Consider the following 13,248-nt stretch of genomic DNA (forward strand, 5'->3'; position numbering starts at 1 on the left):
AAGAAATAATTTGCTACTTACTTACAATTTTTTCATAATTTCTTAAATGAAGTTTCTGCATTGTGTATCCAAGTGGTGACTTCAAGAAACAGTTTGTAACTTACTTAGAATTTTGTCATAATTTCTTGAATGAAATGTCTTTTTTATTTATCCAGCAGGCAAATTCAAGAAAGAATTTGCTACTTACTTACAATTTTTTCATAATTTCTTAAATAAAATTTCTGCATTGTGTATCCAAGAGGTGAATTCAAGAAAGAGTTTGTTACTTACTTACAATTTTTTTTTCATAATTTCATTAGTGAAATTTTTGTATTGTACATCCAAGAGGTGAATTCAAGAAAGAGTTTGTTACTTACTTACTTACAATTTTTTCATAATGACATGTCCGAGAACGGATGATGATAAAGAATTTATTCATTCTGATACCAAGATTTGGTCAATGTTATCCCATATGTCTGACAATAGATGTATGAAAATTCCTTTTCTTGCATCTCTGATGTTTTAATAGACATTCTAAACGTTTGATATGCTAGCTTACTCTAAAAATAATGAGCACATAACAATGTAATGCATAATATATTTTGAATGAAATAATGTTATGTAGAATATTAATACAAAAATATATTATGATACATAATTAATATCAATGATCAACCTTGGACATTTTGAATCTGATCCATAAAATAGTTCACCATGTTCTCTCTTGATATCGTAGCTATTGTCTTATCTTAGTTCGTAATCAGTAGAATAATCGCTATTCCATTTTGAGTCATACACAATTTCTACTGGTGTGTCATCAACAGGCTCAATATGCTTTTCGTCTTCGGTACTATTTGGTACATTGACTGTTTGATCAATGGCAGTTGATTCATCGATTCATCTTTATATTCTATAATTGCATTTTCTGTCTATGCCCTTTTATCCTTCTGGCAATTTTAAAGTGTTTTATAACATAGGGTTTGCGCAGCTAAAAGTTTTAGTCTATTAATAAAATACGATTTCTGATATTAGTAGAACAGTAGGTCTGTTCTGTTTTAGATTTTCTGTTAAATAGTCATGCCTGAACGCTGACGATTGGTTGTATCAGTAGGTAATATCTAACCTGTAAATGTAGCAAGGAGTTTTCTTCTATCATCTATGATTATTTCTATGTTGGCATTCTCTTTGAGTGCAATCATCTCTGGAGATCTCAATCTCGCATATCCACCAACATAAGAGTTGAATTATTTTCGGTACTCCAAAGAAATTTAATTCCTTACTGTCATGACAATGCATGCACACATTTCTAATAGTGCTACCACTTGTACTTGTTTCATAGTTTAAATACTTCTCCTTGTCGCCATTCGATGCTACAATAACATTGTCATGTGAACACACTTTATCAAAATGCTCCATCTTCACTTTTTTTAAAGATATGACTTATGTGTTTATCGTTCCACTGCTTAAAAAATACTGATTTCATACATGCAATAGACTAGGTACTGTCGATTACCGGCCATAGAGTATCAGTGGGAAAGTCACATTGTGTCTCTGAGCAAGCATAGAGTACAATTGTTAGAGCCATAAGTATATTTTGTCATTTTAAGATAGGTACAAAATAAATTAAAAAAAAAGTTGAATAATTTCGAAGTTAAAAAAAATAGTTTGTTCTTTATGAAAAAAATATTGAATTAGAACCATCAGTCCTCATCATTAGGAGTATGGGTATGCACAAGAATATATTTTAAAATTTAAATCAAAAGGGTCATTCTATTTTTTTGATATGATTTGGAGATGTAAAAAAAAAAGTTGAATAATCTCGAAGTCCAAAAAAATTTAGTTAAAAAAAAATTTTTTGTTTTTCATGAAAAAAAATATTGAATTAGAACCATCAGTCCTCATCAATAGGAGTATGGGTATGCACAAGAATATATTTTAAAATTTAAATCAAAAGTGTCATTCTATTTTTCTGATATGATTTAGAGATGTAAAAAAAAGTTGCAAAATTTCGAAGTAAAAAAAAAAATTTAGTTAAAAAAAATAGTTTGCTTTCGTGAAAAAAATATTGAATTAGAACCATCAGTCCTCATCAATAGGAGTATGGGTATGCACAAGAATATATTTTAAAATTTAAATCAAAAGGGTAATTCTATTTTTCAGATATGATTTGGAGATGTAAAAAAAAGTTGAGTAATCTCGAAGTCAAAAAAAAATTTAGTTAAAAAAAATAGTTTGTTTTTTATGAAAAAAAATATTGAATTAGAACCATCAGTCCTCATCATTAGGAGTATGGGTATGTACAAGAATATATTTTAAAATTTAAATCAAAAGTGTCATTCTGTTTTTCTGATATGATTTAGAGATGTAAAAAAAAGTTGAATAATTTTGAATTCAAAAAAAAAATTTAGTGAAAACAAAAATATTTTGCTTTCATGAAAAAAATGTTGAATTAGAACCATCATTCCTCATCAATAGGAGTATGGGTATGCACAAGAATATATTTTAACATTTAAATCAAAAGTGTCATTCTATTTTTCTGATATGATTTAGAGATATAAAAAAAAGTTGAATAATTTTTAAGTCCAAAAAAATTTAGTTAAAAAAAAACTAGTTTGCTTTCATGAAAAGAATATTGAATTAGAACCATCAGTCCTCATCGATAGGAGTATGGGTATGCACAAGAATATATTTTAAAATTTAAATCAAAAGGGTCATTCTATTTTTCTAATATGATTTGGTAATGTAAATAAAAAAGTTGAAAAAATATATCATGTTAAAAAAAAATAAAAAAAAAGTTTAAAGAAAATAAAAAAAAATCAAAAAAATGGGGAGGGGGGGGCAAAAAGTTGGAGGGGAGGGGTGCCCTTCGAGTTTGGGGGTGGGGGGCCTTGGGGGGGTGGATGTCTCTGCTAGTTAGGGTTGATGGTGCTAATGATCCTTGATGGTTTGTACTCACAAACACCTTACAACTTGATTTGCAAGGAGTTCTAAGGATTGTTCGGAATATAATTATTAAAATTCTTTTCTTGACATCTACATCTCTCTTAATATCAACTTTTTAGTATACTATAACGTTAAATTCTATTATAAATTGACAACACTGTTCAAACGCCACTTGTGTATTATACAGAACACATCGAAGAAGTAAAGGTATCCGTTATTAAAATTCTTTTCTCGCCATCTACATCTCTCTTAGTATCAACTTTTTAGTATACTATAAAGTTAAACTCTTTTTTCAATTGACAACACTTTCCAAACGACACTTGTGTATTATACAGACCACATCAAAGAAGTAAATCTAGGTCAAGTATTAATACCATTTAATTATCGCAAACCATTCCTATTAAATGATATTTTTCCAAATTTATAATAAATTAGGTATGAGTTAACAACCCCAAGGGGTAACCTTAACTGATAATCACGAATTCGCAAATGCTATACCCTTTTTTTCTCCACCTTCATACGATCCAATTCGCAAATGCTATCTAGCTCTGTTTTTTCCCTATTATTCAACTAATATCGTTCGTATAGTCCAATTTGCAAATACTAAACCCTTTTTCTTTTTCTCCACCTTCATACGATCCAATTCGCAAATGCTAAACCCTTTTTTTTAGAGCTATGATCGCAATGAATGGTACATGTTATCAGAAAAAAATGCCAATTGCCAAAAAAAAAATAAAAAAAATAAAACACGCCATGCTGAATGTGCTTCAAAAACCCATCTGGTTGAAAACATGTTTGTTATCGTTAACCATTCCCATAGATTGATATTGTTCCCAATTTATAATAAATATCTCGCTTTTTGCAATGTGCAGGAACCAGTGGGGAATCCCCACTCGTACTGCTCACTTTTTGCAATGTGCAAGCAAATAGTATGGGAATTCCTATACGTCTAAGCAAATAGCATGGTAATACCTATACGTCTAAGCAAATAACATGGTAATTCCTATTCGTCTAAGCAAACAGCATGGTAATTCGTATGTATCTAAGTAAATATCATGATCCTATCCATACGTCTAAGCAAATAGCATGGTAATTCCTATGTGTCTAAGCAAATAGCATGGTAATTCCTATGTGTCTAAGCAAATAGCATGGTATATCCTATGTGTCTAAGCAAATAGCATGGTAATTCCTATACGTCTAAGCAAATCCATAGGTACATGCTTTGGAAAGGTGCCAAGGAACATAGAGCGAACAAATAGCATGGTAATTCCTATGGCCTTGAACAAATTCATTATTAGCAATCTACTTCAGTTTTCAATCAAATGAGCCCCCTCTGAAGTTTATACGAGCATCCCTTTCATAAGAACCATATGCGCCCCCAGGACAACACTTACAACGCCTATCCCCCGGGCTCTGGGGGCGTTTTTGTTATCTAATTTTTGAACAATTTCCAAAACACTGGCTATCTAAAATTTTTAGTGGTCGGGTTTGGGGAAAATGAGCGTGGGGGTGCTAGTTTAACTCTCTTGACTGCTAAAAAGTGAAATACAACTTTCAACTTCCAATCAAATGAGCCCTCTATGAAGTTTATACGAGCATCCCTTTCATAAGAACAATACATGCCCTTAGGGCATAACTTAGAACGCCTTCCCCTGTGCCCTGGGGGGGTCTATTGACACCGGATTTTTTCTTATCTGACCTTTGAACTATTATTAACAAAACGTCTATGTCAAAATTTTCATCAGATGGGTTTTGAAAAAGAAGGCGTGGGGAGAAGGGGGCTAGCTGCCCTCGGATCTCATTTGACTATTAAAAAGTGAGCTCGAATTTTCAATATCCAATCAAATGAACATTCTCTGATTTTTATACGAGCATCCCTTTCATACGAACAATATATGCCCCAATGCATTACTTACAACGCCTGCCCCCGGGCCCTAGGGGGTTGTGACGACACCTGAGTCTTTTTATCTGACTTTTGAGCAATTTTTAACTTAATGGCTATCTCAAAATTGTTATTGGATGTTTTTGGGGAAAAAGGGGCTTGGGGAGGGGGGGTTAGTGGCCCTCCTATATCTTTTGACTCTAAAAAACTGAATTAAAACTTTCAATTTCCAATCAAATGAGCCATCTCTGAATTTTTTATGAGCATCCCTTCAATAAGAACCATATATTCCCCCAGGTGTTACAACACCTGGCCTCGTGCCCTGGGGGGGGGGCTGTGTTGACCCCTGAGTTTTGTTATGTGGTCTTTGAACTATTAAAAAAAAAACTATCTCAAAGTTCTTATCGGATGGGGTTTAGGAAAAAAAGGGCGTGGAGGAGGGGGGCTAGGTGCCCTCCAATTTCTTTTGACTTAAAAAGTGAACTAGAATTTCAATTTCCAATCAAATGATCCCTCTTTGAAGTTAATACGAGTGTCCCTTCCACAAGACCCATATATGCCCCCAGGGCATAATTTACAACACCTGCCCCCGGGCCGTGGTGGGTTGTGACGACACCGGAATTTTTGTTATAAGATCTTTGAAGTATTTAAAACAAAATAGCTATCTTAAAATTTTTATTGGATGCATTTGGAAAAAACGGGTGGGGGGGGGGGAGCTGGTTACCTTTCGATATCTTTTGACGCTTAAAAAGTGAAGTAGAACATTTCAATTTCCAATCAAATGAGCCCTCTCTGACGTTTATGCGAGCATTCCTTCCATAAGAACCATATATGCCCCCAGGGCATAACTTATAACCCTTGCCCCTGAAGACTATGGGGGGAGTGTGTTGCTCAAACATATAATTTCCAGAACTTTCAACTACATTGAATAAAATGGCTATATCAAAATTTTGATTGGAAGGGTTTGGGGAAATGGTGGGCGTGGAAGGGGTGTCAGTTGCCTTAGAATCACTTTCGACTATTAAAAAGGGAACTAGCCATTTAAATTTCCAATCGAATGAGCCCTTTCTGAAGTTTCTACGACAACATTGTCTGCACAAAACCTTATATGCCCCCAGGACATAATTTACAACCCTTGCCCTGAGGACTGCGGGGGAGTTGTCATCCTCAAAGACCTAATTTCCATAACCTAAAACTACGTTGAAGAAAATGGCTATCTCAAAATTTTGACTGGATGTGTTTGGGGAAAAGGTGGGCGTGAGAGGGGGGTTAGTTGCGCTCCAATTACTTTCGAATATTAAAAAGGGCATTAGCCCTTTGAATTTCCAATCGAATTACCCTTTTTTGAAGTTTCTGTGACAGGAAAAAAATAATAAACAACACATTGTGCCAATATCATTCTTATATGCCCCCAGGGCATAACTTAAAACCCTTGCCCTGAGGGTTTTGGGGGAGTGTCCTCCTCAAAAGCATATTTTCTATCCAGAAATCGACTACGTTGAACAATATGGTTATCTCAAGATTTTGATTGGATGTTTTTGGGAGAATGATGGGCGTGGGGGGGGGGGGCTAGTTGCCCTCCAACCACTTTCGACTATTAAAAAGAGCACTAGAACTCTCGATTTCCAGCCGAATGAGCCCCCTTTGAAGTTTCTACGACGACCCCTTCCATATGAAGTGCTTCTGAGAAAAATAATAATAAAACATTGGAGCCGTATGGCCTCTACTATAGGCAACGCTATAGCGTTGCCTCTGATATGAAGCTTTGTTATAAGTACTAAACGACTTTAGCGTTAAGAGTGAGGGATTGAGGAAAGGGCAATCCTCTTATGTACAGAATAATTTACGTTCGTTTTAAGTTTTGATGTTGCTCCTTACTTTCAGTTTAAAAGACTTATTTTTTATCTAATCGCACTCTAGTTCAAGATAAAATGCTTGTAGATTAGAATATGTTTGGCCAGTCCTGTCCCTTAGGTTTTTTTATGCCCAACTTTTTGAGAAATTACAGATACAGGCTGTTGCTACGCGACTAACTTTGCAGATGATAGCTCGGCCGCAATTTATTAACACAGTTTAAAGTACTGTAATTTAAAAATTCTTTAAGAAATTACAATAAAGATTATCAAGTAAAAAAACAAACTCTAGATTACTTAGCACCTAACTAGAGAAGCCTCCATATAATTCACCTGTGTTTTTTTTAGTTTTGACGGGTGACCCTCTCCCCCCCCATTCTGCTATGAAGAAACAGTCTCGAGAAGTGCTGGCTATCTACACGCACAACGAAAAATCACCCACTGAAAAAAACAGTCAACTACCCACAAGATTTCTCACTTATTGAAACCATAATTTAATACCTTTAAGTTCAATCTTTAAGTTTGAAAGGATGTTACGAAGCTATATGTTTTTCAGAAAACATGAATTCGTCAAATCTCTGATTTAACCTAAGAAGCGTCAGGCTCTGTTGTCTGGTATGGTTGTTTACGCTCTTTTATTTAGGAAGCGAAATATTTTACCCTTTTTCTTTGTACTGTTTTAGTTTATACTTGCTACCTACCATACAGGTATTGCCTTTGTCTTTTCTCTGACAGATTATTCAAATTTCAAAGTATTTTTAGATTCCTGGCAATTAACATTTAGTTTGGCGAATAAAATCCTAATCCTAAATCCTGCACGAATAGCTAAAAGTTAAAAAAAAAATTGAATTTGACATCTCGACCTACCGATTTTAAGTACTGTATTTTGATGATTCTTACTGTGGCGTTCCTTTTCTTATTCTTTTTTGTCTTACGGAATAACAAATTTAATTGATTCAGTAGATTTTTTTCATGCCTCAATTTTATCAAATTCATCATTTTTACCTGTCCAAAATTAGCCTGATTCGATGCCATCTGCGGCTAATTTTATTCTTTTGGCCGTTACCTCAGACTTTCTTTTCTCAGTTTTATTAGATTAGCACCTTTTGTTTTTCAACAGTTATAAATTAACCTCATGACAGACTGACTGTTGCTAATTTAAAAGCTGACCTCTTAACATACTATAAGCTACTGAAAAACCTATAATTTTAGGGTGTTTCGATAGTCTATTATTTAATTACCAATTGACCTTGGCAATCAAAGGAGAAAAAATAAAAAACACCAAAATTAGCAAATTAAACATTTATTTTCTAATTTTCGTACAAAGCAAGATTTTTTATGTGTTTCATATATAACACAACAATTGTCCAAATAAAATTTTTCTGCAACCCTCTATGTTACTCATATTTTGTATTTTCGAACCTGAAGGTTTGCAGGGATAATCTTCCTTCTGCTTACACCTCCCCGTAGCCTATGAAAACCTATTTGAGGTGCCTTTCTCATTTGAAATCTGTCACTGACCCTCATTTCTTCTAAAGTGGTAATATGAACGTGATCCCATTTTCTGTGCTGGGTTGTGATAGTATTTACAGTTATCACCATACTGACAGTAGCCTCTGCCATAATGACGACAAGAGGCCCTTTTTTCCTCTGACGATTGTTTTAACTCAATCTTCGATTTTTTTTTGTATTTTCTTCAGCTTTTGTTTCGAATGAGTTGTCTCTGGTCTTCCTTCTTAAGTGAGATGGCACATAAGCTTGTGATGGTGCTCCGCTTCTTAAAGAAGTCCCATCCTTAGGAGTCCCGCAGATATAGTTGAGTTTCTGAGTAACAAGGACTTTTGCATCAGTAAGTGCCTCAACGTAAAAATAAAAGTGCACTTTTTTTCTTGTTTTTGAGTTGAATTCACTTTGGTGTTCTTCATTGCTGATTTCAATTGTCCTTTCTTGCTATCAGCCGATGCAGTCAGATGTTCAATATAACAAATACAGCTGTCATCTTTCTGGCTTTTTTCACATGGGCAACAGTGCCCTTGTTTTGCCACTGATGGATTATTGGAAATATTTTTAGATTCTCGGCAATTAACGTCTAGTTTAGCTTCATAAGTTTCTTTTTCTTCTTTGAGGGCCTTTACAACAGATACAGTTGACACCTTCTCAGTTGAATTCTCGTTAGAATTTTTTTTCGATTCCTTGACAGTTTGTCTTACTGTTTGCTCCTTACTTATAGCTACTGTCGTGGCTGGTTCGAGTTTGTTGTTTTTCTGTTCGCTACAATCCTGGTCAGTACTGTTTCCATCTAAAGATGCAGGTTTTCCATCGACTAATCTTGTTAATACTTCATTTGTTCGCCCATCTTGGCTACTATATCCATTACTTCTCAACAATTTCTTAACCGGCAATATAACAACACGTTGCTTTTAAAAGCTGTTACAGCTTTAACAAATGGATTCACACGTCGCACTGTCTTAACAAATGGCTTTAGTGGCGCTAAAGACTCATAGAAATACGAGTCGTGCTGGTATCCATCTTGATTATGTCCTGAATAACAATCATCAGGATAATAGCAATTTGCATAGCTAATTTCTGTAAGCATTTTGTCAAATGCTTTTATTCACTCTATGGCGATTCGCTTAAGTGCACCCAGATATATACTGGACATGACGTCATACTTAGTGTCATTGTCTTTAGACCCCGGTGCCGCGCCAACAGATCGACCGAACGCCGCCGACAAGAGGCCCGATCGAACGCCGCCAAAGTGTCGCAACGCCACCCTCGGCAAAGGCGGCGGTGTTCGGTTGACTTTAAATTAATTTTGCGGTAATTTTTAATTGCGTCAACCGCAAAGTCGGAGCTTTTCCTTCTCGTGTGGTTTAGTATTTCGATTTTCCTGATTAGAAATCAAGCAGGGCTTGCACTATCTCCGAATTTTCTAGTATTTCCCCGAAAATATATGCGTCACCCCGAAAAAAATTTGGTTCCCCGAATCAGCGAAAATCACGGTGCCACCCCTAGCGATTTATCACCAGTAACTTTCCCTGCCTAATATTACTTTGCATACCATAATTCTTCACTACTCTCTGGTTCGTTGATTTTCGTCTCGTTTTACTTTGCATAAAAACCAGACAGATGCAATACTCAATTGCATTGCAAATACTGCAATATACACAGTTCTTCATATGTTGACAAAAAAAGTATCGTCTTTATGATATGAGTTTAAATAATGTTAAATCCAGTTTCCCACTTGCAATTCCTTACATCATTCTTAGTCAAGAATTTTATTTTCAAGTTGAATAGAATTATAGAGCGCAACATTCACTACAGTTTGATTTTGAAATTGATAGCAGAAAGATCGTTTCTACAGCTGAATTGTAAGTTTGCAGAATTTTAATTTTGTTTTATTTCGCTTTTTTAAGATAATATTTTCTTAATTTTGAATGCTCATTTGTTGAGTGCTTTATATATTAAAGAAAACAAAATCTTCTTTCTTAAAATATTTTACCCCCCCCCAAAAAAAAAACCTTCTATTGTGAACAAATTTAGCTATAGACTAAGCTATGTACAAGGTTGGGGAATTAAATATTTATGAAACGCAAGTTAACCCAAAAACATGATTCATAAAAAAATTGTAAACTATTGCCTATAGGGGGGGATAGGGGGCTATCATTTTAAAATGATAATACCTCATTTTGTATATAGAAAGCAGGGATGCCAAAAAGTACTATCAAATTCCCTGGGAGACCATTGAAATATTCTGATAGACCCAGGGCCCCCCATTGGGACTTGTTCATTGTCTTGGGTATTTTGCAATTTCTCATAGGCTACTGGTCTAATTTGGCTTTTGTGTGTGCTCCCTTTTAATTAGATTCTTTGGATCTTATTGAATGCCACGGCGAATCTATGACTCAGTTTTCCAATAGTTTGAGGTATATCTGAATAATCTCGCCTTTTTTGTTGTTGTCTTCGTACCCCTTTACTCATACCCTCAATTTTCTTTCAAGGAATACTAAGCTGTTTAATGTTATTTCGCGTGTTTGTTTGAACCATATAGGGACCTAGTTAATTATTAAATACATTATTTTTTCTAATTTAAAGCAGAGACGGCATCCTATCAAGGTGGTATCCAGAGGGGGGGGAGCTATCATATTTAATTGATAATACCTCGAATTTTTTTTTTGAAAGCAGGGATGCCAATAAGTTAATTATTTTTTTTATTTAAAGCAGAGACGGTATCCTATCAAGATGATGGTATCCATAGGGGGGGGGGGGTACATAGGGAGTTACCTTGCCAAAAAGTTATTTTAAAAAAAATAAAGTGGAGACGGTATTCTATCAAGGTGGTATCCAGAGAGGGGGGGCGATAGGGAGATATGATATTTAATTCAGAGTAGGTAAAATTTATTTATTTTTTAAAGAAGGGATGCCAAAAAATTAATTATTTCTTTAATTTAAAGCAGAGAAGGTACCCTATCAAGGTGCATGGTATCCAGGAGGGGGTTAGGGAAGTATTATATTTAAATGATAATATTTTGAATTTTTTTATTGAAAGCAGGGATGCCAAAAAGTTTTTTTTTTTAATTTATAGCAGAGACGGTATCCTATCAAGATGGTATCCAAAGGGGGGCATAGGGGGTTATTATATTTAAGTGATAGTACTTTGATTTTTTTTTTACTGAAAGCAGGGATGCCAAAAAGTTTTTTTTTATTTTTAATTTAAAACAGAGACAGTATCCTATCATGGTTGTGTCCAGAGGGGGGGGGGTAGGGAATTATTATATTCAAATAATAATATCTTGAATTTTTTTATCGAAAGCAGCCTCAGTCCACACAAAGTGGATAAGTTGATTTTTATTCACGACAATTATAGCCACATCCCGCAGTTAGAATAGACTTCCAAGTTTGACTGAAGGAATTTTTTTCGACCAGTTGACCCCTAGATTTTTTGTCCCTCCACACTATTTTGAAAAATACCTTTTTTTTACACATTACACAATTTTTTTTTACAAATACAACTAGTATTTGGACTTTCATTAGTATACCAGATTACCCGTCACGCGTTGCCACGATCTTAAAAGAAAGGATATTCAATGAGAATACCCCTAAGGAAAATTTCTAAACGTTCACTGTCTTAGCTAAAGTTTCTAACGTCATAATGTTTTCATTTTAGTTGAATTATAATTGAGAAACATATTCGAATCATACAAGATTACGTTGAATTGCTATGCATCCTCTTCGAAAAGTGTTCAATTTTCTGATATCGTCCATTATATAAATTCATTTAAGTTCGACCAAGCTAATTGGTTGTGACTGACACATTGATTGGAAACTAACTTCCATTTTTCTTCCAGTAGCCTACTGAGGTGGGTCATCCACATTACGTCATTGGGAACTGATGCTTGATTATTTTTTAAGGTGAAATTTTAAGTTATCCTATTCAAAAGGATTATAAATGATTGTGTAAAAAATTGGTAAGACAGGTTGATGTGTTTTACATATATTTCTGCTTGCAATTGTATGTTCTTTTGTGTATTGTAAATATTGTTTTATGTTTTATGTATGGTATATTTCGACAGTTGGATAATGTTTTGAAATTTGAATCAACACATGTAAATTAAAGAAGGAAGAAGCCAAGCAAAAATACTCCGTACAACATCTATGTCCAATCCCTATGATAATTTAAAAATTAACAAGATTTTTGTGAGTTATACTGATGTATTTTTTTTAAATTGTTGTTAAAACCTGTTTTTAATGCAAGAAAGGCTTTTTAGGAATCTAAAAGAGCAAAAAAACGATCAATATCAAAGTCACCCATTTCAACTGTTTTAAAGGTGACAAAGCAGATATTGGCAAAGGGTATTATGAAAAATTTAAGCTTTAAAGTTCAAACTTATATTCAAAGTTTTTACCCAGATAACTGACGAATTTTGTGATACGGTATTTGAAGTTTTGCATGCAGTAACGCTTGATGAAAAAAACTACCAATTTTGATAATTATTTATCGTAAGAATACATAGCTAATAGATACTTCAACTATTATACAAGGGTTCTGAAACGCCACAGCCATTTCGTTTCTACCAGATTTCTAATTCTTTTGATGAATAACGAAGAAGACCAATTTCCAGCCAGTTACTTGTGAAGTTTTTAACTCATGAATAGGCTCGAATCTGTTGTAAATTTAAGCTGTGATTTGAGAAAGACTGATGAAAACATTAATGTTTGCGGTCAACATTGATTGCGCCGGCGGCACGCCCACCTACGTCTTACCGGCGGCGCGGCACGCTGTTTTTGGACCCATCGCCACCGGTCTTCCCTCATCGGCGCGGCGCCGGGGTCTAATTGTCTTTCAGGATGACGTCATGTACTATGATCGAAAATTATGATAGTGAACTGGGAGGTTTACCTTATGAAATTTCAGTGCCTTTGATAGGAACACCGTCACCTTCCAGCTTTTCATAGTCGAAATGACATTTTTATTAACAACTTTCTCGGTTTCGACACTGTTATTGTTTTCATGTGGATAGCGTTTCTTAATATCTCATATATACGGTGATAAGTAAATTAAAAATGTTTTTGACTTGGATATAGTAGGTA

General features: G+C 34.6%; 1 pseudogene; it reads right to left on the reverse strand.

Annotated features, from left to right (window-relative positions):
* Nucleotides 1-8,128: 8,128 nt before the first annotated feature.
* LOC148946281 (uncharacterized) lies at nucleotides 8,129-12,972 on the reverse strand (annotated as a pseudogene).
* Between the last annotated feature and the right edge of the window lie 276 nt (nucleotides 12,973-13,248).

The sequence above is a fragment of the Artemia sp. Qi Xiang Cuo genome, chromosome 12 (assembly GCF_049724085.1).
Source record: "Artemia sp. Qi Xiang Cuo chromosome 12, ASM4972408v1, whole genome shotgun sequence".
In the NCBI taxonomy this organism is placed as follows: domain Eukaryota; kingdom Metazoa; phylum Arthropoda; class Branchiopoda; order Anostraca; family Artemiidae; genus Artemia; species Artemia sp. Qi Xiang Cuo.